General features: G+C 44.9%; 1 pseudogene; it reads right to left on the bottom strand.

Annotated features, from left to right (window-relative positions):
• Positions 1–3337: 3337 nt before the first annotated feature.
• LOC133386052 (uncharacterized) lies at positions 3338–16198 on the bottom strand (annotated as a pseudogene).
• Positions 16199–27709: the final 11511 nt, after the last annotated feature.

Raw genomic sequence — 27709 nt, 5'->3', positions numbered from 1 at the left:
TTTGTATATTCTTTTACTAACATATGCATTTTATGCACACGTTATCAAAGTACATGCATTTTTGTACATATTATTTGGTTGGAGATCTGCACTGCAAAATTCAGAGAAGTACGACAATCGAAGGATCACTGTATTTTTCTTGACGCATTGTTTCAGAAAGTGCAAATTAGTTATTTAAATGCAAACTGAATTTAATTTCTCCCCCATTCCTAGTCCTCATAAAGCTATTTTTGGAGTTTCCCTTTCTTATGATTTCTTCCTAAAGATTTTTTTGTACTTCTGCAAACTTTGGGGTTCTCTCAAGGTTGTTCTCTCAAGGTTGTTATTACTTTCCCCTTGTGTGTGGGTGGTGCCATTTGGGCTACTTAAGTAACAGCATGAACACTGGAAATAGAGGGGATGATCTGACACTCTTCAGGTCTATCCAGAAAAATACCTTTATTTAAATCAGGTTTTACTCCTTCTCAGGTGTGATCCAAACATTGATGGGAACTACTAAGTACAAGCTAGGGTTGCTCAACGAATTCTTATTATTTCCATTTATCAGTTGCTTTATACAAAGAAAGTATATCAAAGCAACTTGACAAAAATAAAATAAATTACATAAAACAATTTAAAACCAGAAACATTTAAAAATGATCAATACAACATACAACAAAATTCCATCCAGCAACATATGAATAAGTACTAGTACAAGTTTGTGTATTCCAACACCAAAGAGCCTGATCTCTGTCTCCTGGACTAATGCGCAGATTGGAACTTTGTTATCCATCAGCTTTCTTGCTGTTTCAGTGTAATTCTTAAGGGGGGAATAACTGTGTATTTGGAAAGAAAATATGTCTGGAAAAGCATATTTCAAGAGAAAGTGTATATAGAAATGTGCATTTTTGAGAGAAAATACATTTTACATATTTAAATAGGTATTTAAATGTGCATTTAAAAGAAATACAATTACTATGGAAATAGTATGGAATGGATGTATGAGTCAACACATGTGAAAGCAACACAGCTTAGACTAATTTGTTCAACCCTAGAACTAGGGATGGGGAAGAAATTTGATTCAGTTCACATTTCAAGCTTAATGTATCAAATTCACACTTTCCGAAACAATATGAAAACTGAAACACAGCCATCCTTCGAAATTCATGCCTATTTGACATTTGTGATGCAGCTTGCCAGCCAAACAATGTTTACATAAATGTAAATGTTAGGGGAAAGTGTGCATAAAAGTGAATCTATTCATGAAAATAACATTTTAAAATGCATGACATTTAAGAGAAATTCCTTGCAAAAATGTATACATTGGTAAAAAATGCATACAAGAATGTGTTATTAGGAGAAATTCTCAGTGAAATGCTGGATAATTTTCTTAAGGATTTTTTAAACAAAATATGCAAATTGCTGTAGAAATGTGGAGAACCAAATTTAAAGCAGGTCCTCATGAACCCCAGTTGAAAGTGAGAGCCAGCTCACTGCAGTTCTGAAAGGTTGTAATGGGGCAAGCCAGGAGTACCTCTTAGGCTTGGTTTTTAATCCAACCTGGGGAATAATTATGAGGTTTCCAGTGCTTTTTCCCCCTTCAGAAGTGAATGTTATGAGCCTGCAAAGCTAATAGTTGGGCTCAGATAAAGCAAACTTTACTAGCACCCCTGGAAATACTATCTGAATTGCCAAATATAATAAACTGAGGGCTTCAAATGTAAAGCTATTGAAGGATTTTTATCCTGGGATTCATTATTCATATTAGAATGCATCTCTTATTACAAAGATGGGAGACCTCAGTCCTGGGGGCTGAATAGTGCCCTTCAGACCTTTCTTTTGGCCTTCTGGATGCTCCCCAAGCCATTACCCTGCCCTTGCACACCTCTCACTGACCTTACTTCACACACTCCTTGAATGCTTTTGCCTGACCAGAATGTGACCTTGAACTCTTATTATACAGCCATGAGAGTGGCTGAATACTATAGCCAGTGTGAATTTTTCACATTCCACAATGTTAATTGAAAATACCCCCCTGCCATTCTGATTCTTCTCATAAGCTCATTTCAAAACAAACCTTTACACAGAGTATAGTCCTGAACTCAGAAACACTTGCTTAACAATCCTGTAAATCTTCATGGCCATACACAAAACAGTCAGAGAGAACAGACAATTCAAAGTCTAAAAAGAGAAAAAAACTTGAGAGCCGTTTTGGACTTTTTCTGTTAGAGTTCTCATAATCTGTTGAAATTAATTAAAAAACAGCCATGTTCACAGAGTACCTTGCCCCATACCCTTCATCTTATGTAGTTTAAAAAGAAAAAAAGCCTGGCTAATTTTGCATTAAACTGAATGATAATGTCGGGCATGCTCAGTAAGAACCAACTGTCAGTGTTCTAAAAGCCAGACTCACAGCTGCTTGGCTTCCCTAATCAGGGGGCCACACCCACACCAGACACTGTTTTCATGTGAGGCAGTCATGACTTCCCCCAAAGAATCCTGGGAAGTGTGGTTTGTGAAGGGTGCTGAGAGGAGACTCCTATTCCCCTGACAGAGCTCTAGTGGTCAGAGTGGTTTAACAGTCAGCCACTCTAATTGAAGGTCTGTGAGGGGAACAGGGCATATCTTAGCAACTCAGCACCCTTCACTAACTACACTTCCCAGGAGTCTTTGAGAGAAGCCAAGACTGTCCAAAGTGAAATAAAGGTCTGGTGTGGAGGTGGCCAAGGACAGCTTTGGTTTAGATTTGGGTAGGAGGCTATATGTGCCTGCTGTAGAATGAAAAGGTGGAGAAAACTCTGAAAAGCAATGATACTGTTCAAAATGTTTTCCTTTTAGAAAGGGGTTTCCCTTCTGCCCAGTGTCCACCCACCCAATCTTGTCCCCTCCCCCTCCTCCTAACCTCCCTGCCCCTCCTCCGGGTTAGTGTTGGGCTAAGACCTAGGAGACCAGGATTCAAATGCCCACACAGCAATGAAGCACACTGGGTGACCTTGGGCCAGTCACTGCCTCTCAGCCTCAGAGGAAGGCAATGGTAAAACCACCTCTGAATACCGTTTACCATGAAAATGCTATTCATAGGGTCACCATAAGTCGGGATCGACTTGAAGGCAGTCCATTTCCATTTTCAAACATGATTGTGTAATCCCTTGCAGGTTCTTACGGGTGAAAATTGAAATGAATTTGCAAAGACTTCATGAATAACTTGTGAACTCTTTTTTTCACAAAGAGAACATAACATTAATTATAACAACAGTTCTATATGGTTCTCATTCAAAAGATCCTTGTCCATGTGTCCTTTCTTCTTTTCTTGGCAAAATATCCTTGCAACCAACTGAAAAGTTCCTCTTTTTAATCTTCAGGAGATGAACAGCTCCATCCTGCTGCTCTGAACCACCGCAGCTCCAGCTAGGCCTGGAAAGTCCACAGACTCAGCAAGGCCCTATGATCAAAGAAGACATATACAAATAACCACCATTCAAATATATATATACTCCTCATACCCTTCTCAACTTCTGTACAATACAGATCAGAGCTTGGAAAAGTTACTTTTTTGAACTACAACTCCCATCAGCCCCAGCCAGCATGGCCACTGGATTGGGCTGATGGGAGTTGTAGTTCAAAAAAGTAACTTTTCCAAGCTCTGATACAGATATACATATGTACCTTAATCAAGGGGTTAAAGACCAACTAAATAATAGCTTCCCTAGCAGCCACACCCAGGAACAACTTTTCTGCTCCACACTTGCTTTCTGCTCCAAACTGGGTTTTTCTGCTATGAAACCTCACCCACCAGACTGAACCAACTAAAACAAGATTGTGGGGGTTACAATTGCACAGAAATAAATCCTATTGAACATAAAAAGTATGCAAATGATCAAACCTACCCTCCTCCTCCTCCCTCCTATCCCCTCCCTCTTGCCCCTCCCCTCTTCATTCCCTTGCCCCTCCCTCCCCATTCCCTTCCAATCCCCTCCTTCCCCTTCCCCTTCCCCCTCCTTCCCCTCCCCTTCCTCCTCCCCACGGTCAGTTTTACCTATCTTAAGCATGATTGCATGGGAGTAAATACCACTGAACTCTATAAACATACAAATGTTCAATCCTCCCCTCCCTCTTCCTTTGCCTCTGTCCAATCTGCAAATGATCGTACCTGCCTTTCCCCTCCTTCCCCTCTCCTCTCCCTTACTCCTCCCCTCACCGCTTCCTTTCTCCTCCTCCTCTGCCCACTCCATCCCTCCCTCCATCCCCGTACCAATAGCCCACAGATATGTCTATCCAACTTTAAAAAGCAGGGAAATTGGGCAGCTATAGTGAATGCACCAGGGGAGTAGGAGACCTGACCTCCTCTCTGAGCTATTGCACTGGTCTACAAATTTGTCAAAATGCAAACACAATTTGGGTTGGTCTTTCACAGTCCAATCTACTTCCTGTGTAGCTTGGAAGAATTTGGTAACATGTGCCTCTAAGCATATGGTGAGTGGTGGAAACACCTGCAATCTGCCCAAATAACCAAAACAAGACATGTGCTGTGCTAATCTTGTTTTAGTATGGACAAAGCAACATTATTAAGACAGTTGATATAATTCAGATGGTCACTTTAAATATGTCTGATTTACTTTGCAATTTTAGTGAAGTTTCCTATAGGAAATCATTTTCTTTTGTATCTGTTTCTGTGGATATGTAAAGTACAGCAACACTGAAAATGTTACACTAAAAAAACTCCAAAAATAATTGTGGAATAATGGCACTGACTTCTGCAGAATGGTCTCCAGTGAACATGAGGAGTGTCTCAATTTGCACAAGATAAAACAGTGGGAGGTGAAATATATGCTACCAAAACTCTAGGTATGCTCTATGTTTTTAATTGATGGTGCCCACCTTGCCTTAAATGAAATGGTTTAAACATGCATCCTCTTTTTTCCAACAGCTAGAGTCATTGCTGAAGTAGAAACATATTGTAATCAGTCTGATTTTACATCAAACTGCAGTTACAGATTCAACTGTTAATGCACCCAAAATAGAAATAGAACATAACCTCCAATTTGAAACACAGAAGGCTGTCTTCACCATCATATGACACTGACCAATAAGAAGCCTTTGAAATTAATAAAAATAAATTTGATACAGATTTCTAGGATGAATAATGAGGGAAATATTTTTTTCTAGATTAGATTATCTGTAGAAACATTTGCTACATAGGAAAGAAGCAAAGTAAGAAGAACACCAACAAACATACAAAAATATAATTCTCCATCTTTGGAGATGGCAGATGTTGCCACTACTCACCATATGCTCAGAGGCACATGTTACCAAATTCTTCCAAGCTACACAGGAAGTGGATTGGACTGTGAAAGATCAACCCAAATTGTGTTTGCATTTTGACCAATTTGTAGGGCAGTACAATATCTTAGAGAGGAGTTCAGTCTCCTGCTTTCCTGGTGCATTCACTATAGCTGCCCAATTTCCCTGTTTTTTAAAGTTTGATAGAAATATCTGTGGGCTATAGGTATGTTCCTAAATCGCAAGATTGTTTGCCTATTAGTGAATAATGCCTCTTGCTTGTCTGGATGCAGGATAGAGAGGGATGTGTGAGTTGTGTAAAAACTAGCCTACTTTATAAAGGTAAAATTTGCATACATGACCCTGCACACTTTTGCCTCTGATCCCCAGAAGACTGCTCAGAAACAAATGTGGCCTCTGGACTGTAAAAGCTTCTCCACCCCTGCCTTATTATATGCATATCTAGTTAATTAGTTTTAGTATTTTATTGTTATATACTCCATTTTGTTTTGTTTGTGATCTGCCCAGAGAACTCTTGTTATGGGGCAGTTATATAAAAGCATCCAATAACAAAATTAAAACAAAATACCTGCAACAACCACTTAATTTGAGCCACTGTGACTAGACTGAAAGACAATGTCTCACCTGAGGATGTTCACAATGGCTTGAACTAGGCCCTCCCTCCTGCCTAGCTCAGCACCCTTTCCACGAGGGCAGTACTGCTTTCGGACTGTCTTAAATCCTCTTCATTTCTGGATTTATCTAAGCAGTAAAGTTGCTTTGTTTCTGTTTAAAAATATGTTAAAACAAGGAGCAAAAGCTCAGGACATGATTTCCTGAGTTCTGCTTTCTTTCCTGACAAATGGCAGTGTGAGTTTTTCCTCAGCATACACACATGGGGTTTTTTTGGGGGGGTGGGGAATTCCACCAGTCTCTGATTCCCTATCCATGTAATAAGCCCAAGAAAAGATAGCTAATCTGGGAAATTAACAGCTGAATGAATGTCCCTGATCATGTAAACACAGCCTAAGAAACTCAGTGGTGTCAGTAGGGTTGGTGTCACCCAGTGCGGTAACTCATGGTGTCACCCCCATGGACCTCCTCCCGTACCAGACCATACAGAATCCTTAGTAATGTTTTTTGTACTAATGTTACTCGTAAATCGTAATTCCCATATATCACTGAATGTAATGGCAACAGTAGTGACATAAACAACTAGCAAAAAATTACACCTTTAAATCACAATATCATACGCACAGCCTAAATGTATTTACATTTATGCATAGTTTCATGTGGTTAAAGTGAAAATTCGGTAAGAAAACAATAGAATTTGAAGTAAAAACATTTAAGAACTACATCAAAATTATGTTCATTTTAACATTAAACTTTATAGTTACATGAGATACATTAATGGATTAGGTCTGCATTGATTAATAGCGGCCCAAATAATGTAGAAGTTGTAGACAAATGCATATGGAAATATACTCATAAATGAAATAATACCAAAAATATAAACAGGAACAAATACACAAACATTTCAGCACTTAGTAAATATCTCGACTAAATCAGAACTTTCGTTTCCTGGCCTTCAAAGCTGTGAACTTGTGAATCACTTCATCGAAATCAATGCCTTTTGCCAACTCACTTTCAATTGATAATATCGCAAGATCGGAAAGCCTTGACTGTCCCATGGTAGATCGCATATAGTTCTTTATAAGTTTCAGCTTTGAAAAGCTCCTCTCACATGAAGCCACAGACACACAAACCATCAGAAATAATTTTAGGCTTAGTGAAAGGGTTGGGAGAGATTCTACGAAGTTCCATTCAACTATGAATGTCAAAACATCTAATATTGCCCAATCATTGGCTTCTTCCAGATCAATCTCTGCTGCTTTCAGGTGCCTTCTCAGCCTTGGTATTTCTATTAAAAGCACACTTTTAATCAATTTTGGAATGGACATCTTTAACTCTTCTTCAGTGGCAGATATGAGACTCTTCGCTTGAACAGCCTCAAACATGGCTGCCACTTCCTTGATGGCTCTTGATCTGATCTGGAGTTCAGAATGAAAGCAATCAATGCACTCAAGTATCACCCTGTTATTTTCTTCTTGCAGAGTGAGTCCAGCATCACTTGCTTGCTCCCCTGCCATCCTCTTCTTGAACCTTGCTCTTTTCTCTACTGCAATTCCATATTTGTCTGATTTTAAAAGTGCCTGTTCAATTGCGTGTTCCACTAGGTGACTGCACTCCTTGTGCAGAAAAAGTCTTAGCACCTCTAGCTTTGTCACCACTTTGTCGAGAGTTAAGCTCTTAGTCTGCAGGTATTGCTGTGTGAGATTAACTTCCTGAAGTACATCACACCAGAAGTACAGGGAAAAGACAGCAGGGAAAAGACCTTGTGCTGCACCTCTTGTGTCCAAATTGTGGATCACAAAGAGCTTCAATCACCGCCACAAACTTATTGAACTTTTCTTTAACTGGCTTAACTGCAGCATGATGAGCACTCCAGCGTGTTGTTGATAGCCTTTTCACTGACACTCCAGTATGGTCAATTAACACATCCCATCAATGGGTGGAAGCAGCAAAGAAAGAAAACATTGTCTCAAGAGTTCAAAACAATGTCACACACAATGCATTTTCAGCAAAAGAGTGCTGACCGCACAAGTTAAGCGAATGGTCCACACATCCATTAAAAATAGCTTTCTTGTTCTTTCCCTTAAGAATGGCTTGTATACCTCCATGGATTCCAGCCATAGTGGCAGCATTATCGTAACCTTGAGCGCAGCACATCATTATGTCCAGTCCATCACTTTCCAGATTTTTAAGAATGTCAGAATTGAGGTCAGCAGCTTTTTTCCCTTTAAAGGGAAAAATCCTAGAAATACTTCTTTCACTTCAACTTTCCTATTGTTGATTTTTACATTTGCAGTCGAGGGGCAAAATAAAACACAGAGACGTCAGCTTGGGTTGAACAAGGGCCATTTTGTTAAATTACATTAAACAAAAACCCAATTTAAAGTGACCTGCAGAAGGAAAACCTAGGTGCGGGAACTGTCTATAAGCAAGTATCTTGCCACACAGCTCTCGGGTGACCAGCCCCTGCTGGAGGAAGGGCAAGCCCATGTGCTTACCTTTACCCAGGCCACACCTAGTAGGTGAGTAGGGGGGCCTTCCTACATCATTCCCACCCGGGGCCGGATAACCCTTGGGTAGATGAGATAAGTTGGCCCCAGAGGCAGCCCATATCCTGCCCTCAAGCCGGAAAGCTCTGACAGACAGGCCTCCGAAACCGCCAATCACCTCCAAAGGTGCCTATGGGGCCACCTAGCTGTCCTTACCTATTTCCCTTCCCACACCTTCCCGCACTAGCGCTAAAATAATCTCCCTGATAGGGCATTAACCTCCAATGCAAATTAGCCAAATTAGCCAAAACCACCTATTGATCGCAACGCCCCCTAACCCAATCCCCTCCCACTCTCATAGTGTGGAGCAGGCAAAAAACCTGCCCGCCAACTAGGGTGGGCAGGATAAAAATTCCTACTCGGCCCTGAAGCAACCCCTAGGCACACCATGAAAGAGGGAGAGCGGGGTGGGCATCGTGCGAGCAAAGAGGGGGTAGGAAAGGACTGCTGGGCTTAAATAGGCCCTTAAGCCCCACCCCTCATGCTGCACGTCGCGCATGCGTAATAGACGCGATGCGCGACTTTGCCCTAACAGAAGATGGAGGCAGCAGCTTTGCCTCCAACTGCAACTAGGCCCCACTCATCAGTTACACGGTGAGTGAGGCTTCATTTGCAGTCAAGGGGCAAAATAAAACACAGAGACGTCAGCTTGGGTTGAACAAAAGCCACTTTATTAAATTACATTAAACAAAAACCCAATTTAAAGTGACCTGCAGAAGGGAAACCTAGGTGCGGGAACTGTCTATAAGCAAGTATCTTGCCACACAGCTCTCGGGTGACCAGCTCCTGCTGGAGGAAGGGCAAGCCCATGTGCTTACCTTTACCCAGGCCACACCTAGTAGGTGAGTAGGAGGGCCTTCCTATGTCATCCCCACCCGGGGCCGGATAACCCTTGAGTAGATGAGATAAGTTGGCCCCAGAGGCAGCCCATATCCTGCCCTCAAGCTGGAAAGCTCTGACAGATAGGCCTCCGAAACCGCCAATCACCTCCAAAGGTGCCTAAGGGGGCCACCTAGCTGTCCTTACCTATTTCCCTTCCCACACCTTCCCACCACAAAAAGGGGGACAAATCTCTATTTAGTCCCCCTTTACCCCACTGCCGAGAAGAACCTCTCACAGACACCTCTGCAGGTCTTTCAGGAAGAAGTCGTTACCTGCATCAGACAGGTGAATGCCATCGACCCTGTATAGTTCAACCTCTGAATGCTGAATATGGGGATGCAGAATGGCTAAATCCCCATGCCCAAGAAGAGCCAACCGAATATGCCGGTTGACCTTCTTCCGTGCTCTATCGAGCGTCCATGGATTCCATACCCCATGCCACACCCTACGTGGGAGTATGTCTGACCATAGCAGACGTACCGAAGGCCACCTTTGCCTTATCACCTGCATGTCCTTACATGCCTGAACCCTGAGGGCCTTGCCCTGCAGCAAACCACGGTCATTACCACCCAGGTGAATGACCACCACGTGCGGGGTTGTCCGCACTACATCCTGCTGGAACAGAGTGGGTAGGAGCCCCTTCCAACGCATTCCTCACTGGCCAAGCCACTGTACCGTAGCCCAACGACTGAGGCCCAGCTATGAGCCCATGCTTGACTTCGCTGCCCTCCGGGCTGCCCAGAAGATCATGTTGTGGCCGCATATGAGGATGCGCGTCTGCTCCCTCCCCGTCCAGCAACCTGTCAAAACAAAACTTATTAGGCTTCCGCATTCCCAAGCCCTCTAAAAGGGGCGAATGTAGCCCTTAAATGCACCAGAGGACCAACGTCCAACTGCCTGTACTCTTGTTTGGGGAAAACCAAGACCTGCTGCCATAGAAGCAGCTCCAATTCTGAATAAATGGGTTCCAAACTGTGAGGGGTCAAACCCCAGCTTATGCAATGCTTGCTTTGTTAATGCCCAAAACTGGTATTTTGTGAGGGTAACCTCACTTGAATGGGTAAATAAATATCCATCCCTCAGTCCCCTATCTGCCAAAAATGCTTGTAAAGCCCGCACTGGGCAGAGGGTAGGCACTGTGGATGGGGCCAACCTGACATGTCATCCCTTACACTTCTGGTCCATCTTAGACCTTCTCAGATTTATGCAAGCACAACCCCCTTCCATGGTAATATCTGCCAATTGAAGGGCACGAGGAGATAAGTCTCACTTGGAGCCAGCTACCACTTCTCCAATTCGAAAGGCACCAAAAAACAGTGTGAGGGCCACTGCCTGAAATAGTAGGCTTCATAGTTGGAGGAGCAAAGTTTGTCCCACTGGCCACTCAAGGCTATTAAAATGTCGACTGAAATAGGTCAACGGGAATCAGGCATGGCAGGATGCTCCCTAGCCCATCCTGCCAACGTGCGGCGGACCCTAAAGTCCCCTGCATAATCCTGAAAACCACCTGCCTTTGCTAAGAATGAAAGCCCTGCCAGCTTACCTTGCAGTGCCCAGACTGACAGGCCACGTCTCCTGCCGTCCACCAGGAATTCCAGGAAATGTCTCACTGGAATAGGCCATTCTAGTGCGTAGCCCTTGCCAGCCCAGAATTCCTGAAGCACCCTACCTGCTCTCTGGTAGCTGGCGAGCATGCTGGGGGCAATGGATAGGCTTATGGGCCTCTCCGACTCTGTTCTCCAATCTCCCAAATTGTAGGGGGCACAGCTTCTGGCTGAGCCCTGGCCATCGGCGGCAGCTGGCGGAAACGGTCCATCTGGTTCCGTGACAGAGCATCAGCAACACTATTGTCAATGCCAGGAACATGCTGTGCCAGGAACATGCTGTGCCCGAAAAAGCATATTGAAACGCAGGCACTGGAGAACAAAAGCCCGGACAAGGCTCATAACCCTGGTGTTCCTAGATGTAAGGGAGTTGATAACATGGACCGTGGCCATGTTATCACACCAAAAATGGACCGTAGAGTTCCTCAGCCTCTCGGCCCATAAATAAACAGCCACCACTATAGGGAAGAATTCCAGTAAGGTTAGATCCTTGTCTAAACCATCTTGCACCCATGTCTGTGGCCATTGACCCATACACCAGGAAGACCCAAAGACTACCCCAAAGCCACAACCTCCAGACTCGTCAGACTGAACCTGTAACTCAGCCTCCAAGAGTCGGTCCTGCCTCCAAAAGGATATTCCATTGAAATCCTGTAAGAAGGAGGACCACACTGCCAGGTCAGCGCGCAACGCTGCTGTAACCCGAAACCTATGGCGGGGTCATGACAGCCTGACCATGGCATCATAAACACACCTTAAAAATGCTCTGCCAGGTGCCACTACTCTGCAGGCGAAATTTAGGTGTCCTGCCAACTCTTGGAGGGTGGAAAGGGAAACGTTCCTTGCACCTGTAACTTCTGCAATCTTCCTATGGAGGATTAGAAGCTTCTCTTGGGGCAACCTGCAGCATTGCCTGTTAGTGTCAATTTCATTACCCAAGGAAGTCAGAATGGGGGCTGGACCTTCAGGTTTTTCCAGGGCCAGCAGAACCCCAAGTTCCTCTGCTAGGTCCTGGAAACGTGTCATTAAGTATAGGCATTCATCAGTGTCAGCCCCCCCGGCAAATAAAAAATCATCCAGATAATGTACCACCGAATTCAGACCCGTCCTTTGCTTAATAGCCCATTCCAAAAAAGTGCTAAAGCGCTCAAAAACTGCGCAAGAGATCGAGCATCCCATGGGTAATGCTCAATCCATATAGAATTTATTGGCAAAGGCAAAACCCAGCAGCTCGAAGTCTGCAGGGTGGACGGGCAGAAGGCAGAAAGCTGATTTAATGTCACACTTGCCCATAAGTGCACCTTGGCCACAAGCATGCACGATGCACACTGCGGCGTCAAAGGAGGTGTAATGGACTGTACCAAGACTGTCAGGAATGAAATCATTAACTGACAGTCCATGTGGGTAGGACAAGTGATGAATCAGCCTAAACTCACCTGCAGCTTTCTTGGGCACAATACCTAGTGGGGATACCCTAAGGGTAGGGAGTGGGGGTGTTTGGAACGGGCCAAGCACCCGCCCTGCCTGTACTTCTTTGTCAATTTTTAGCTGTACAATTGCCTCCATGCCTATAACAGATTTTAGATTTTGTGACATGAAGGCGGCCCTTGGCCCACTATAAGGAATTCAGAAGCCTAACAAAAACCCCTGGGAAAGAAAATGCGCATCACCAACTGCTGGGTAACCAGCAAGCCAGGTCTGCAGAACTTGCAATTTAATTGGGGAGGGGCCCTTTTCCTTGAGAAGCCCCAGGTGGGGGTTGCTTTCTACCTCCCTGTTGATCCCTGTTACCTCCTCTATAAAACCTGCCCCTGGGGCAGGCAGTACAAGGGTGTGCAGCCCCACAAATGGAACATTCATGGTGGAAAAGACACGGGTTTCGTGAGCAGACTCCCCGGGAACTAAAATCCCAGCACAGCAGCCGTTGTTGAACCCCTTGCCCCGCATTAGCACGGGGAAGGGTAGCTGTCAACTGCCTGCTCGTTAGGTGCCCACTATCACACCTGTCGCCCGTCATGGCATGGGCCGCAGTCATAAACTGCAGCCACAGCTCTGGTTCCTTTTTGTCCCATGGCAGAGACCCATCGCATGCCCCGCACATACGAAATGCCTCATCATAGGACAGCCAGTCCAGTTCTGAGAACTCCACATAAGCCCTGTAGATTATATCTAAGTACTTTAGGAGAGACAGACCCTTTTGGGGCTGTCTCTCCATCAGCACTCCAGCGTATATTAAATACGCTGGCAACCAGTTGGCCCATGTGAGGTCCACCCTCCTACGTCTGGGCCTCTCCACATCGCCTCCAGCATCCTTGTCTTTATCCCTCTTAGGTTGTTCCCTATATAAAAGGGAAAAGATGTTGACATACTCCCCTTGCCAAATGTTTTCTTTCATTGAAGGGAGCAGGTGGAAGCCTAAGGTGATGGACGTGTCCCCAAAGGGTATAGCATTAGCTGCAACAGCCCCCAACGGGTCAGACAAATCGCCCTGGTTTACCATTGTAGTGGATAGCTGCTGCTCCTCCACCCGGGTGCCTGATAGAGCCGGCCTGCCAGGTGACACAGCAGGTCACGGCACTTGTCCATTGCCTGCATGTTGCCAAATTTGGCTACATGCAGCTTGGAGCGGTGGTTGAGCAGTACTACCCACTTCCAATCTAGGAGGAGTAGCAGACACCGTCCCTGGACTGGTAACCCATGGGCCTTGAAAAGTCCAACCCCAGCCTGGCGACCCAGTGGCCAGAGCAGGCCTGGCAGACTCACCTGTTCCCACCAGCAGTGCAGCCAAACCAGCAATGGGGCAGTCCACCACAGCTGTTGATGTCACTCCAGTCTGGGGTGTCGCCACCTCTCCTCCAGTCCCTATCGCCACTATTGGCACAGGGGGAGCCACTGGCCCATCACTCACCATCTGGGTATAGTTAGGGCGGGTCTCAAGAGCGTCAAGCCTCGCTAAAATCAAAGCAAGGATATTACTGTTAGCCCCTTGCCGCTGCTCCACATTTGAGCCACCTGGAGCCTTTGCTTTTGTTCGCTTTGGCCTGGTAGCCCCCCCAGTGGAAGTCCCCGGAGTGGCTTCCTGCTCTGAAACAGGCTGTGATAACCCAGGAGCCGGGTTGGTGTCACCCTCCCCCGCTGTTCTAAAGCCTCCAGGTGCGTTAAGATGGCAGCCCATGGAGGCGCCGTCTCCTCATCCGAGGAGCCTTGCCCTTACCTTTAGACCCCCTTTTCCTTTTTTGGATGGCATAACTACTTAATACCACCCCTGTCCAACGAGAATAATAGTGACAATATTATTGTTATTAATAAAGGCCACTGACCATATGCTGAAAAACTTATTGTCGGCCTTCACTTATCAGTAATCACCACAGCCAAAGTAGGCTTATTATTACAAGCCCCTGACTGTCTGGTGTAATTAGCCTATTGCCATTCTTAGCAAACCACTATAAACACACAAACAGTATCAGCATCAAACAATGTCAATATTAACTGCTATAAGACACTGATTAATGTATAAAACCTGTAACACCTATAATGTATTCATAAACAATAAAATCTATTTAATTGTATAAATTCAAATATAACTGTGTTGTGTTCTTGTTAACTGGCTGGCAGGCAGCCTTGAGGTGGTGCTGTTGGAGTGCACCCTGTGTCTCCCTCCCCTACTAGCTGGGGGTGGATGGGTGCCCTCTGCATTCAGCTGAGTAGGCCCCTTTAACGAGGCCCACTTTGGCCACAGCCGCTCCTCCAGGCACGTGACCACCCTTGCCTGCAGCCCACACCTGAAACGAGGGAAATAAAGAGGCCGAAATCAGCCCGAAATTGGGCCTGTGAAGCTGTAAAACAAGCGCCTAAAATGGTGCCGACCATGCGGCCATATCAAAATGGCCGCTGCAAGTGCCCAGCAGCTCCTATCTGAACTGCTGTCCCTCGACGTCATCCGCAAAATGGCCGCTGCCGCTGCTGCTGCTCTTCTCTCTGCCCTCTCCATTCTTTCCCTCGCCGTTGATGTTGCGCAAGCAAAGAGGGGGTAGGAAAGGACGGCTGGGCTTAAATAGGCCCTTAAGCCCCACCCCTTCATGCTGCACATCGCACACGTGTAATAGACGCGACGCACGACTTTGCCCTTACAGAAGATGGAGGCAGCAGCTTCGCCTCCGACTGCAACTAGGCCCCACTCATCAGTTACATGGTGAGTGAGGCTTCATATCTGATCACTTCAGACATCTGGTCAGTATGTGATATGTCAGGTGTGCTGTCGAACATTATCCCAAAGTACTTTGCAGACTTTATGTCCATGACAAGCATCTTCTTCACATGATTTGCCAAGGCACTTATAAACTCATTCTGAGTTTTTGGTGAAAGATACGAGACAGATACTTTAAGTTTACATGTGCTCCGCTTTAATCTCATTAGGTGCTCTTTCAGCACTGGATCATATTTTGAAAGCATCTCAACCATCTCAAGAAAGTTCCCTTTATTCAGTGAAGATTCATCTTCCTTGTGGCCACGGAATGCCAGATTCTGCTTGGCAAGAAACAATGTGATATCAAGCAATCTGTGCAAGATGTCCCTTCACTTTTTCTTCTCTATTTCCATCAAAGCAATAGTTTCGGCATCAATGGTTTTGTGCAACCTAAGTCCTGCTGCCAGTGTTGCCCACTTTTCAAGGCAACGTAGGTGCTCTTCGGATGTCTCATGGTTATGTACTTTCGGGCTCAGTTTCCACCACTTCTGAAACCCAGTCACAAATTTGGATGTCGTATCTGTAGCACTAACGGCAAACAGTCGGCAGCAAAAACAGTATAAATTCTCGCTGACGAGTGAGTAAACCATCCATGACCGCAGAATTTTCTTGCCATTTGGCATCATCTTGTAAAGCCACTCTTTTGAAAGCTGGCGCACATCTCCCTTTGCTTTTGCATCTTGCCTTGCCACAACACTGAAAGGCCCATCTTTGATCTGGAAAGAAGCACTTCCCCTTTTGATGATTTCCACCCGAAAATGATCTGGAATTGGTATCTCCCAGAAAGAAACATCACATAACATTTGCAAATCTTTCTGCTTAACGTCACTCATCTCATTTACAGTATCATGGCTAGAGTCACTTTCAGCACTCTCTTCTGCTTCCAATTCTGCCATTTCCACTCCTTGCTCTTCTGCAGAATGCATGCTAGCATCAGAAGAATCAGCTTTTTCAATTGGAGACTGATGAGTAGTGTCTTTTGATGAACCCTGGCCATCATCCAGTCTTTTGACATATTGAAACATGGATCCAGCTAGTGTTTTGAGTGATTTTTTTCTTGCCTCTTTTGCTTTCCTTTGCTGGCACCCACTTGGCCTCGTTTATGCACTCCATGTGGCATGATAGAATATCCCTGCACAATAAAAAGGGTTGTTGGAAAGACCAGAGCTTGGAAAAGTTACTTTTTTGAACTACAACTCCCATCAGCCCAATCCAGTGGCCATGCTGGCTAGGGCTGATGGGAGTTGTAGTTCAAAAAAGTAACTTTTCTAAGCTCTGGGAAAGACTCACAGGGTTGTTGGAAAGACTCCACACACACACACACACACACACACACTTGTAAAAATACACCCCACATAATAGTTTATTTTCAAACCAGTTGGTCATTGCAGAACTGCCTAATTGTTTTAAAAATAGGATTGGAGGGGAAACAAAAGATTTACAACACAAACACAATTCTTTGTTATATTTACTCAGAAGTCCCATTAATTTACAGCACAATCCTAACCATGTCTACTCAAAAGTAAGTCCTAATGAATTCAATGGTGTTTACTCCAGGTACATGGGATCAGCATTCCTTTACTCCCAGAAAAGCAAGTATTGGATTAAAGCTTTCATATTAGAAAGGTTTTCAAAGCACTGCCCTCTCCAACAGCCCAGGGTCTGACTGTGTGCTACACACAAGAGAAAAAAAAACTTTAACCCATATTCTTACTTACTCAAACTGAAGACCTCAAAACCACCATTTTGACGTTGTAATGAAGCCTAAACACTGCCTGGGTCAACAAATCACAAGCCTGGCTCCCCTTATTGACTACAATCCTGAAAGGGTGGGATTAGAGGCTAGAGCTCGGAAAAGTTATTTTTTTTAACTATAACTCCAATCCAGTGGCCATGCTGGCTGGGGCTGATGGGAGCTGTAGTTTAAAAAAGTAACTTTTCCAAGCTCTGGCTAAAAGCTGCTATACAGATCAGTTAAAAAACAGATTAAACAGTCGCTGGGGGGCTGACATTTTGGTGTATAACTTGGGAACCAGACAACCTAGAAACTTAGTTGTTTTTTTTAAAAAAATTGAAGCTGAGAGTCTGGAGATTAAGGTAAATTAGCTGGAGACCCAGAGGTGACCTCCCAAAACCAGAAACTCCAGCTGAAAATTGGACAACTGGTAAACCTACTCCATCTTGCACCCCCTGATTGACTGCACTCCGACCCCCCCTTGTTACGCCACTGGAGCTGCCTCTGTAAACCCGCTGCATGCAGCAGGTTTACTGAGGCAGTGCTTGCCTGGGCTGGAGGTTTGAATCTCCCGCAGCCACTCTTTGGCTGCAGAGCGCTTTTTCCCCCATCCTGCCTGGGAAGCCACTCAGGCACGCAGCCCAAGAGCAGGCAGGGGATTCAAACCTCCTGCCTAAAATTCACAGCTGATGAGCGGGCAGGCCAGGCAGGATGGGGGGAAAAACCGTTCTGCAGCTGAAAAGTGGGAGATTCCCCAAGAGGGAAGTGGCTGCCGAGATGGCCGCTGCAGGGCTGAAGATAGAGAAAAAAAATCCCACCGCAGCCCAGTTTCTCTATATCGCCAAGCGCGGGGCCCTCCAAACTCAAAGCATGAGGTTCGGGGCAACTGCCTCACTTCCTAGTGCCTAGGGGTGGCTCTGGGTGTCACCCCCTCTGATATTGTCACCCAGTGCAGTCCACACCCCCTGCACCCCGCTAGTGATACTGCTGAAGAAACTGCACTCAAGCAAAGAAGAGAAGAAAGTTGCCTTATAGTCCTCCTGCATTTGACCAGTAGAGAATTGTTGTCTACCACATTTGCCTGAAAATTATCCATATGTATATTTTCTTAGTCATGTCTGGAAGTTAGCTGGAGGTGGGAGAGAAATTGTCCTTTAATGTCCAAATATAGTTTTCCAATTCTGCCTTTACGTACTGTGTCAGAAGGACTCAACTTGGCCTGAAATCTGATCACCTCAGACAGAAAGGTGTTTCTATTTTATTTTTCTTAAGATAAATCAAGGTGGAAAACTAACCTTTTGGATTTAATTTTCAGTTCATATTGATTTCATGCCAAGGGCCTGTGCTTTAATGATGCTTTATCTATCACAAGTGTTACTATGTAGGAGAGCAATGCAGAGAATGTGGAAAAGAAAATGTCCCCCCCAAAAAGGGAGTGGAAGGAGGAGAAGCTTCTGAAATATTTATGCAGGGGACACCAGCTACATTATATCCCTCTCCATTTTAATAGTGAGTCAGCCATTTTCTGTGCAGCTTTTCACTTCACATCTTAGTGCATAGTCCCTGCCTTTGCCATACATTATCTGCTAATTTCCCTTTCTGCTTAATAGAAGCAAAAGGCTCTTGAGGTAATTACTGTTTTTCTCTCTTCAAAGTACTTTCAGGCATACAATTCCTGAAGTGGCTCAGCTTAGGCCAGTACAATTCAGGCTGCGGCCTAACTCATTGAGCTCAGGGGAGCCATTTACATAGCATTCCCCTAGCACCTCTTTCTTTGCTGTGCTATCATTTATAGCTGCTGCTGGCAAGAGGCTGTTCCAATTCAGCCTGGAGGCAATGTAATCTCACCTCCGTTGCCACTTCAGCAGGTCCAGAAAGGAGCTGGGTCACAGATAATCTTAGCGTTTAAGCAGCACATTTTTTTCAAAGCACTTCACATGTATCTCAGTAATTCTTACTGAGTGGAAAGGTGGCTCATGTCATGTGTAGGGGTAGAGTGGCTGGTGATGAGAAAATGGTTTGTCTAGAAAGGCAGCAGTAGTGTAAAAGAGGAATAGGGATAAGACATGAAAGAGAGAGAGAGGAAATCTTTTCACAAGCAGACTGTCTCTACTAAGAATATTTATTATTACATTTATACCCCACCTTTCTTCCAAGGGGCTCAAGGCAGCACACGTGGTTCTCCCGCTTCCAATTTTATCCTCACAACAACCCTGTGAGGTAGGTTAGGCTGAGAAACAGTGACTAGCCTGTTACCCAGTGAGCTTCATTGATGATTGGGGATTTGAACTCTGGTCTCCCAGGTCCTAGTTTCTCTCAGTTCCTCATTTTTCCAATCTTAAGTTCAGTTTGCCTCATTTCCACAACAATTTATGATTTTTTCTTTAAATTTATGCATGAAAATGTGTATGTGTTTTTGTGCACGCTTCTGCTAACCTGCATTTTTGCATGTGTTGTGCTTAATATTAACAACTTTATTCTGAATTATCTATATATAATGTAGTTATTTTCACTAAAATATGATTTTTTTGTGCAAACGTTTTGGTTGGAGAACTGTATCACAAAATTTGGAGAAGTGCACATTTTAAAGGATTGTTGGGTCCTTTGATTTGGCTTATTGGTTTGGAAGTATGCATTAAGTAGACTTGCACTGAAATATTAACTGAATAAATTTCTCTATCCATCCTTAGTCTCTGCTTAGTCTCTATACAAGCAGATTTGCCAATTAAGGATAATTAAACTGAATGCAGACTGGTCTTCCCATCACTAACTGTCCCCAAAGTGAGGTGTGAGAAGCTGAAAATGGCAACTTGTCACTTATGAAATCCTAAATGTCTTAGTGATTAATATACTTGAAGGGCTCCTCCTCTTATAGGCAACTGCCCATCAGTTGCCTTTTTCTTTGGACACCCTGCACTGTATTCTGCCACTTAGGCCACATTCACACCATACATTTATTTCACTTTAGACAGTCATGGCTTCCCCCAAAGAATCCTGGGAAGTATACTTTGTGAAGGGTGCTGAGAGTTGTTAAGAGACCCCTGTTCTCTTCACAAAGCTCCAATTCACAGTCACTCCCTCTTCCCAGAGAACCCTGGTGTGAATGTGATCTAAGAGATGTGTAGTTAGTGGGGATGCTAGAACGGGTCTTTTCAGTGGCAGCAGCCAATTATGGAACTTGACCAATTTGGTAGGTGTGCATTAAAATGCTAATGGAACAAATACCTCCCCCCTATCACTAGTCTCTATATAAACAGACCTGCCAACTTAATTCTGTGTGTGATCTTTGTTGTTCTTGGGAGCTTTTCTCACTCCCCCCCCCATAATTCTAGGTTGTCCTTTCTCTGGGAGGTAACTTTGTTTGTTTGCTACATAGGTCAGCAGGTAGATAGAGCACAATATTTGTTGTCTTTATCTTCTCTAGATATGGAGAAGAAAGTAGGGTGGCCATGTGTCTTACTTTATAGAGAACAGCCCTCTATTTGAGGAGTTGTTTGGTCCAAGCCTGGTTTAGATAAAGAACCATAAGTGGCCTTGAAGTTGCCCATTCTCTGTTAGCACCTGAATAGAAGACACACAGGCCACCTGGTCACAGTCTTCCCCACTATGATGAAATGTATTTCTACTTCATTTATAGTAATTATTTCTAGGTTTTGATCCATATATAAAAATTAGCATATGCTCTCGACCTAGTATTTGTCCTGGGAGAGGAGAGAAGTGGTCTAAAGTTGGGAGCGATTCTTGCCACTCCTGTGTCATGGTCAGACCACTACCTGGTAAATATGGACTTCTCGTTGCCATGCCCCCTCCGCAGGGGTGAAGGACCTATTAAAATGGTCCGCCCCAGACACCTGATGGATCCGGATGGATTTCTGACTGCGCTTGGGGAATTGGAATCTGCTGAAGGTCGCCCGGTCGAAACCCTGGTGAAGGAGTGGAACATGGGCATTAGACCGGGTGGCTCCGAAACGTCCTCTCCCCCTGAATAGAACTCAGCTAGCACCATGGTATACACCACGGTTGCGTAGTCTGAGACAGGAGGTGAGACGACTAGAGCGCCGGTGGCGGAAATCCCGCTCCGAAGATGTCCGGACACAGGTTAGAGCAGCAGTAGCTGCCTACCAAGTGGCAATAAAGGTAGGAAAGAAGGCTTTCTTTGCTGCCTCTATTGCGTCTGCGGAGTGCTGTCCCAGGAGGCTGTTCCCGGTGGTCCGAAGTCTGGTCGGTCCAGTTGCTCAGGAACCCTTGGAACAGTCAAAGGCCTCCTGTGACTTATTAGCAAAACACTTCGCCGATAAAATCGAACACTTACGGAGCTCGATCCCGTGCGCCGTGGACACAGTGGATGAACCAGAGTTGGCCAGTTGCATGCCGGTAAATTGGGATTGGTTTCGGCTTCTCCCTTCTGAGGAAGTGGACAAGGTGCTTTCATCTGTGAAGCCAACCACTTGTCTTACTGATCCTTGCCCTTCGTGGCTCCTTGTGAGCTGCAGAGAGAAATTGGGCGAGGGGATCAAAGCGGTGGTAAACGCATCCTTGAAAGAGGGTGTGATGCCATCAGCCTTCAAGGAGGCAATTGTAAAGCCCATCTTAAAGAAGCCCTCCTTGGATCCCCAAGTATTCGATAACTTCCGCCCAATTTCGAATCTGCCATTTCTGGGCAAGGTCATTGAGGGAGTGGTGGCCAACCAGTTGTCAGCACACTTGGATGAAACGGATTATTTGGATCCATACCAATCGGGTTTCAGGACTGGTCACGGAACTGAAACAGCCTTGGTCGCTCTGGTAGATGATTTGAGGAGGGCATTAGATAGGGGAGAATCCACCTTTCTTGTCCTCCTCGATCTCTCAGCGGCTTTTGATACTGTCGATCACAGTATCCTTCTGCTTTGCCTGGAGGGATTGGGAATTGGAGGCACTGTATCACAGTGGTTCCATTCCTTTCTCTCCGATAGGTACCAACAGGTAGCGTTGGGGGAGGAGGTATCAGACCCTTGGCCTCTCAATTGTGGTGTGCCACAGGGCTCTATCCTCTCTCCCATGCTATTTAACATCTATATGAAGCCGCTGGGGGCAATCATCAGGAGATTTGGGCTGCAGTGTCATCAATATGCGGATGACACTCAGCTCTATCTCTCGTTTAAATCTTCACCAGAGTTGGCTGTGGAGACCTTGTCCAAGTGCCTGGAATCCATGAGTGGATGGATGGGAAGGAACAAGCTGAAGTTGAACCCTGATAAGACCGAGGTACTACTTGTGGGGGACAAGAGAAGGTTGGGTGACATTGACCTGAAGTTCAACGGGGTGAGTCTACCCCTAAAGGACCAGGTCCGCAGCCTTGGGGTTGTGCTTGATTCCAGGCTGTCCATGGAGGCTCAGATTTCGGCAGTGAGCCGGGCAGCCTGGTACCAACTACACCTCATACGAAGGCTGCAACCCTACCTTCCTGTTCACCAGCTCCCACTAGTGGTACACGCCCTGGTCATCTCTCGTTTGGACTACTGTAATGCGCTCTACGTGGGGATACCCTTGAAAACTGTCCGGAAATTACAACTGATACAAAATGCGGCGGCTCGACTACTTACGAATAGTTGCCGCCGAGATCACATCACACCAGTGTTGTTCGACCTACACTGGCTACCAGTTGTTTTCCGAGCCCAATTCAAGGTGTTGGTATTGACCTTTAAATCCCTACACGGTTCCGGCCCAGTTTATCTCATGGAGCGCCTTCAACGCCACCAATTATGCCGCCCGACAAGATCGGCCACACAGGGCCTTCTCTCAATCCCGCCAACAAAAACAGCCAGATTGGCGGGTACAAGAGAGAGGGCATTCTCAGTGGCGGCCCCCACTCTTTGGAACTCCCTCCCACAAGATCTCCGGCACGCCTCTTCTTTAAATGTGTTTCGGAAAGCCTTAAAGACCTGGCTCTTTCAGCAGGCCTTTGGGGTATCTGGGGAGGGTTAATTGTTATAACTGAAATGCCTCCTGCCCAGTTTTAATATTGTTGCTGCAGATGTGTTGTTTTTTTATTGTATTACTGTATTTTATCAATTGTATTTTAACAATTTTGTAAGTCGCCAAGAGTGGCCATTGGCCAGATAGGCGACGAAGAAATTAAATTTATTATTATTATTATTATATGCAAATCTGTGCCACACACACACACACACACACACACACACTTTTGGCCTCTCCAGCAACAAAGCATGAAGCCTGTAATCACACCACAGAAAATGAGAAGAAGGGAAAAGTAAAACCAAGTAGGGAGGCCAGAATATAGATGGGCCTCTTGACTCTGATGGTTCCTTTAAATACTGTTTGTGAATCTGGCTGAGAAGAGAGAGCTTTTCTGCCAAAAAAGCTTTATGCCTGCAAGCTATCCTGAAGGGGACAGGCTGAAGGAACATTGCCCCTGCATCTCCTGGTAAACCACAGTGGCCCATCTGTCTGAAAGCTAGCATAGTGGTGTCTCTGCCCCACCCAGCAAACTGCTTCTCCTATGCACTAAGAGAAGACAGAAATGGATGATACAAGACACATGAGGCTGCTGCTACTCTATAAACATTTGCAGAAGCAAAAAATCAACTAGGAGGGAACCATTTTTAGCAGACAGCTGGTGTAGGGCCCTGATTGGGAGTGGCAACATATTCTGAAGTTGCCAACCAGATGCCTGTGGAAAACCTACAAGCGGGACCTGACGTGCCACAGCATTCTCCACTCCTGTGGTTTTCAGCAAGTAGTATTCAGGTGTGCAAATAATTATTAGGTGTACTAATAAGTATTCAGAAGTGTGCTGCCTCTGACAGTGGAAGCAGAACACAGTCATCTGAATTAGGAGCTGTTGATAGCCTTATCCCCCATGAATTTGTCTAATCTTCTTTTAAAGCCATCCATGTTGGTGACCATCACCTCCTCTTGTGGAAGCAAATCATGTGTAATCCAGCTTCCTATGTTCATATGATGGATCTCAATTGCAGCTAGTTCCACTTTTCCATAATTCATTTTCAGTGCATGACCTAACTGCAGGTGGTTGAGAACTATGGTTTCTTGCATTCTTCCCCCCCCCCGCCCGGGTTTACAAATGTGACAGTCACTCCCACAACAGTCAGTCTTACAAACACTATAATGCAAGAGTAGACTTTAAAATAATAATTATTGTTTCTGATTTTCATTTCAGTTCTTCATGGTTCAAAGAGCTAACATCGAATGTGTGATTAGGAAAATGAGTTCATACATGATCACTAAATAAACAAATGTAAATGTAGTGCCTTCAAGTCGATTCTGACTTATGGCGACCCTATGAATAGGGTTTTCATGAGGCTGAGAGGCAGTGACTGGCCCAAGGTCACCCAGTGAGTTTCATGGCTTTGTGGGGATTCGAACAGTGGTCTCCCAGGTCGTACAACACCTTAACCACTACACCACACTGCCTCTCATGATCACTAAATAAGTGCAATTAAAAAAACAGCTAACCATATCATAGCAATGAAGTAGCTATACATTCAGTGAAAAAAAACTATCCTTTCTTTGCCATCTGTAATAAAGGGGGTATAAAAAAACAAATTGATTTTTTTAAAAATGCACCATACCCCTCTAGAGTTTAGGGGCACAATCCAACTCACATTTACACCAGGCTGAGGAGAGTTGGAAGTGGCAGTTCCCTATCTGAGCTGGCTGAGTCCCGGCTCAGCTAGGCTATGCCAGCATAAGTCCCTTAGCCCAGCTCAGTTGAGACTGCTGCAAGTGGAGCCAGAGTAAGCTGAAGTAAGGCCCAAAAAGGGGGGGTGTCAAGTGAGGGGCCGAGTGAGGGAACTTAGGCCACATCCACCTCATCTTTGGAGCACTCCTGCAGGTCCCAATCCAGGTAAAAGTTATGCCAGAAAAAAGATCAGTCTAAGAAAATAATTGCAATAGAAATCAATGGAGAGAGCTTACTCCCCGGTAGAGGTATTTGGCACAGCAGGCAGGGCCGGTGCCAAATGGCGGCCAGGTTGGGCCCTGGTCGAGGGCCCCTGGGGCCATGGGCCTCTGTGAGGGGCCCCTCAATAGGATGGGGGAGTAGTAGCACTCCCCTTCCGCAACCTGAGCAGTGAGGGAGCTTCCAAGCTAGCTGCCAGTTTTCTGGCTCCCCCTACCTGTCTCTCCTCTCTTTTGTGGTTGTGTGCACTGCACATGCAGTGCTGCCATTAACCAAGATGGCGGCCGTGGTTTCCCTAAGGGCTAATGCCCCTGCTGCCATCTTGGTTGATGGCAGGGATGATTGCGTGTAGCACGCATGCATGCCATCAACCAAGATAGTGGTGGAAGCTTCAGCCCCTTAGGGAAACCTCGGCCCCCACTTTGGTTAATGGCAGCCCTATGTGCAGCGTGCACAGCTGCAAAAGAGAGGAGAGACAGGTAGGTGGGGCATGCGTGCATGCACACTGGGACCTGGGTCAGGACTAAGGGCCCCAGATTGCCTGGTGCCGGCCTTGACAGCATGCTTTTATTTTCTGGTCCCTGCATGCAGCTCCTAGCTGAGCCTGCATTCAGCTAACCCAGAGACTCCTGAATGGCAATTCAATGTGGTGGAACTTTATGCCAGCTTCTCTTGCTCCAGCACAATTTATGCCAGCTTCCCCTGAGTTGGATTCCTGTGCTTGTTAATATTGAGCTGTGAGATTATCCACAGTCACAAACTTTTAACAATTTCCTTTTGAGTCAAAAAGCTAGAAGTTAATCAAATGTCTAAGATAAGTGTGATCTTTAGAATACACACAAAATTCAGTAAACAAACAAAAAAAGCCCAATGAGTCCATGTATATGTTTTTTTCTTTTTTCTTTTCTCTCATTGCAACTTTCTCTAAATAATTAATATGGACATAATTCAGTTGTAATGTCATACCAGGGAACTGGGCTTTCTTTCACTCCTGGCTAAAATGAGAGATCAGGGCAATGGCATCCCTTTGGAAAACTGTTCCCCATTAACTTGAGCCAAAAAGTCATTTTGCATGCCTGTAACAGCTTTAGCTGGATTTACATTTTTAATTCACCTGCGTTAATGACAGTGTTGTGTATTCCCTTAATTGTGGGCAAAACAGTTGCACATAAGGATGCAATTTTCTTAATGGTGGATGAGCTTCCAGTGTATTTCAATAACAACTCTTGCACCTCTGTTCTCCAGCATTAATAAGAGCCTAGTTCTCTTGTGTGTGTTTTTCCTTAAAGAGGAACTTTACAAATATACAAACTAGGTCTCAAGGGAAGTAGACCAAGAGTGGATTCACATTATCACCTTTCTCATCGCGTGTAACCTATGTTGTCACTACCCAGTGGGATTTGCATGGTACTGTTTGGCCAAGGGACTCCTTTGACTGATGTACTCTCAGGACTCCATGTTTTCAGCAATCAAAATTTATGCAAACTGCATCCTAAATTCATCTACTTTGAGCAATCCAAAGTGGTTCTAATATGTAAACATTTCCACATTGTTAGGGCTGCACATAATATATACCAATTTTGATTTTCGTATCAGAATTGCCAATTTTGTAGCAGTGTGGTCAGCCAAGTTTTTTTCCTGAAAAAAAGGCTTTGATCCTGTGAATATCCATTTTTTTTAGTCTCTGTTCAACCCTGTGGGTTCTTCTTGCTGCTGCTGCTGCTTTGGTATCATGTCCCTAGCTACCCTTTCTTCCTCTTTCTCAAAATTCCCAAGAATAATAATGCAGTGACTAGATTGATGCCAGATGATAAGTCAGATGTGATGATGTCAGCAGGCACTAATAAAGAAAATAACAATTTATTAGATATGGTAGTGTGCTAATATTTAATAGCAACTAATATCCCAATTCAAACCCAAGATCTGCCACAATCATGGAGTTTGGATTTGGATCTTGGGCTTTCCTGCTGAGCTAGGACTCAGCTGGGGCTACAGTGACATCAGTCCCTCACCCCAGCTCAGCCAGCAGAACTTAAGCTGATGTAACTTACCCACATTTACGTAAAGTAACTTATGCAAAGTCCCCCAAAAGAGCCATGGGAGGGGTGGGGCAAGGAGAGACTTACACCTATTCCAGATCCTGTTCATCTTGGGCATGTGACCCTAGGGCCCAATCTTCAAAACCTGGGCCCCCACTCACTTGCCAGCTCAGCCAGTAATAGACGTTCCCACAGGCTCCTGTACATAAGTCACACCAGCTTCCTATAGTTAGGATCACTCTGGTAAACTGAGGGTGCTGGCAATTTAAACAAATAATCAAATGTTTTCAAAACAAACAAACAAACCCAAAACATGCCATAAAATTACCTGAAAGAACTGTTGAACATGTTTGCTCACAAAAAATAGTGAGCTCAGATATATATCTATATCTATAATGGGAATAGTAGTTTGAATCCACCCTGGGGGAAAACTAACTTCTGGTGTGAGATTTGAAAAAATAACACAGAAAACAAAGGGGGGAATTGCTTGGAATGTAGCACAGGAAAACAAAGGAGGCAATTATCAGTCACAAATTTTCTCAGGGGGGACACTTGCCGGATTTTGCTGTGCCTCAGTTGAGTGGAGATGGGCCCTTGATAGCTGTACACGCATTTTGAGATCACCTACAAATATGGGAGCACTCAGTACCAATATGATAAACTATACTGGATACTATACACTAATTTTGTGCTGCCTTAAAACAACCAACATTTTTAAAACTAGAGAAATATGACTAATATGGAAGTCTCCCTTAATATTGTATTACTGTTCATATAAATAGGCCTGAATGACTTCATCAGACTGAGAACTTGAGCTGAGGTTGGAAGACTAGCCCACACT

This window comes from Rhineura floridana, chromosome 5 (genome assembly GCF_030035675.1).
Source record: "Rhineura floridana isolate rRhiFlo1 chromosome 5, rRhiFlo1.hap2, whole genome shotgun sequence".
Classification (NCBI taxonomy): Eukaryota; Metazoa; Chordata; class Lepidosauria; order Squamata; family Rhineuridae; genus Rhineura; species Rhineura floridana.
This window is presented reverse-complemented; position numbering and strand designations above follow the sequence as displayed.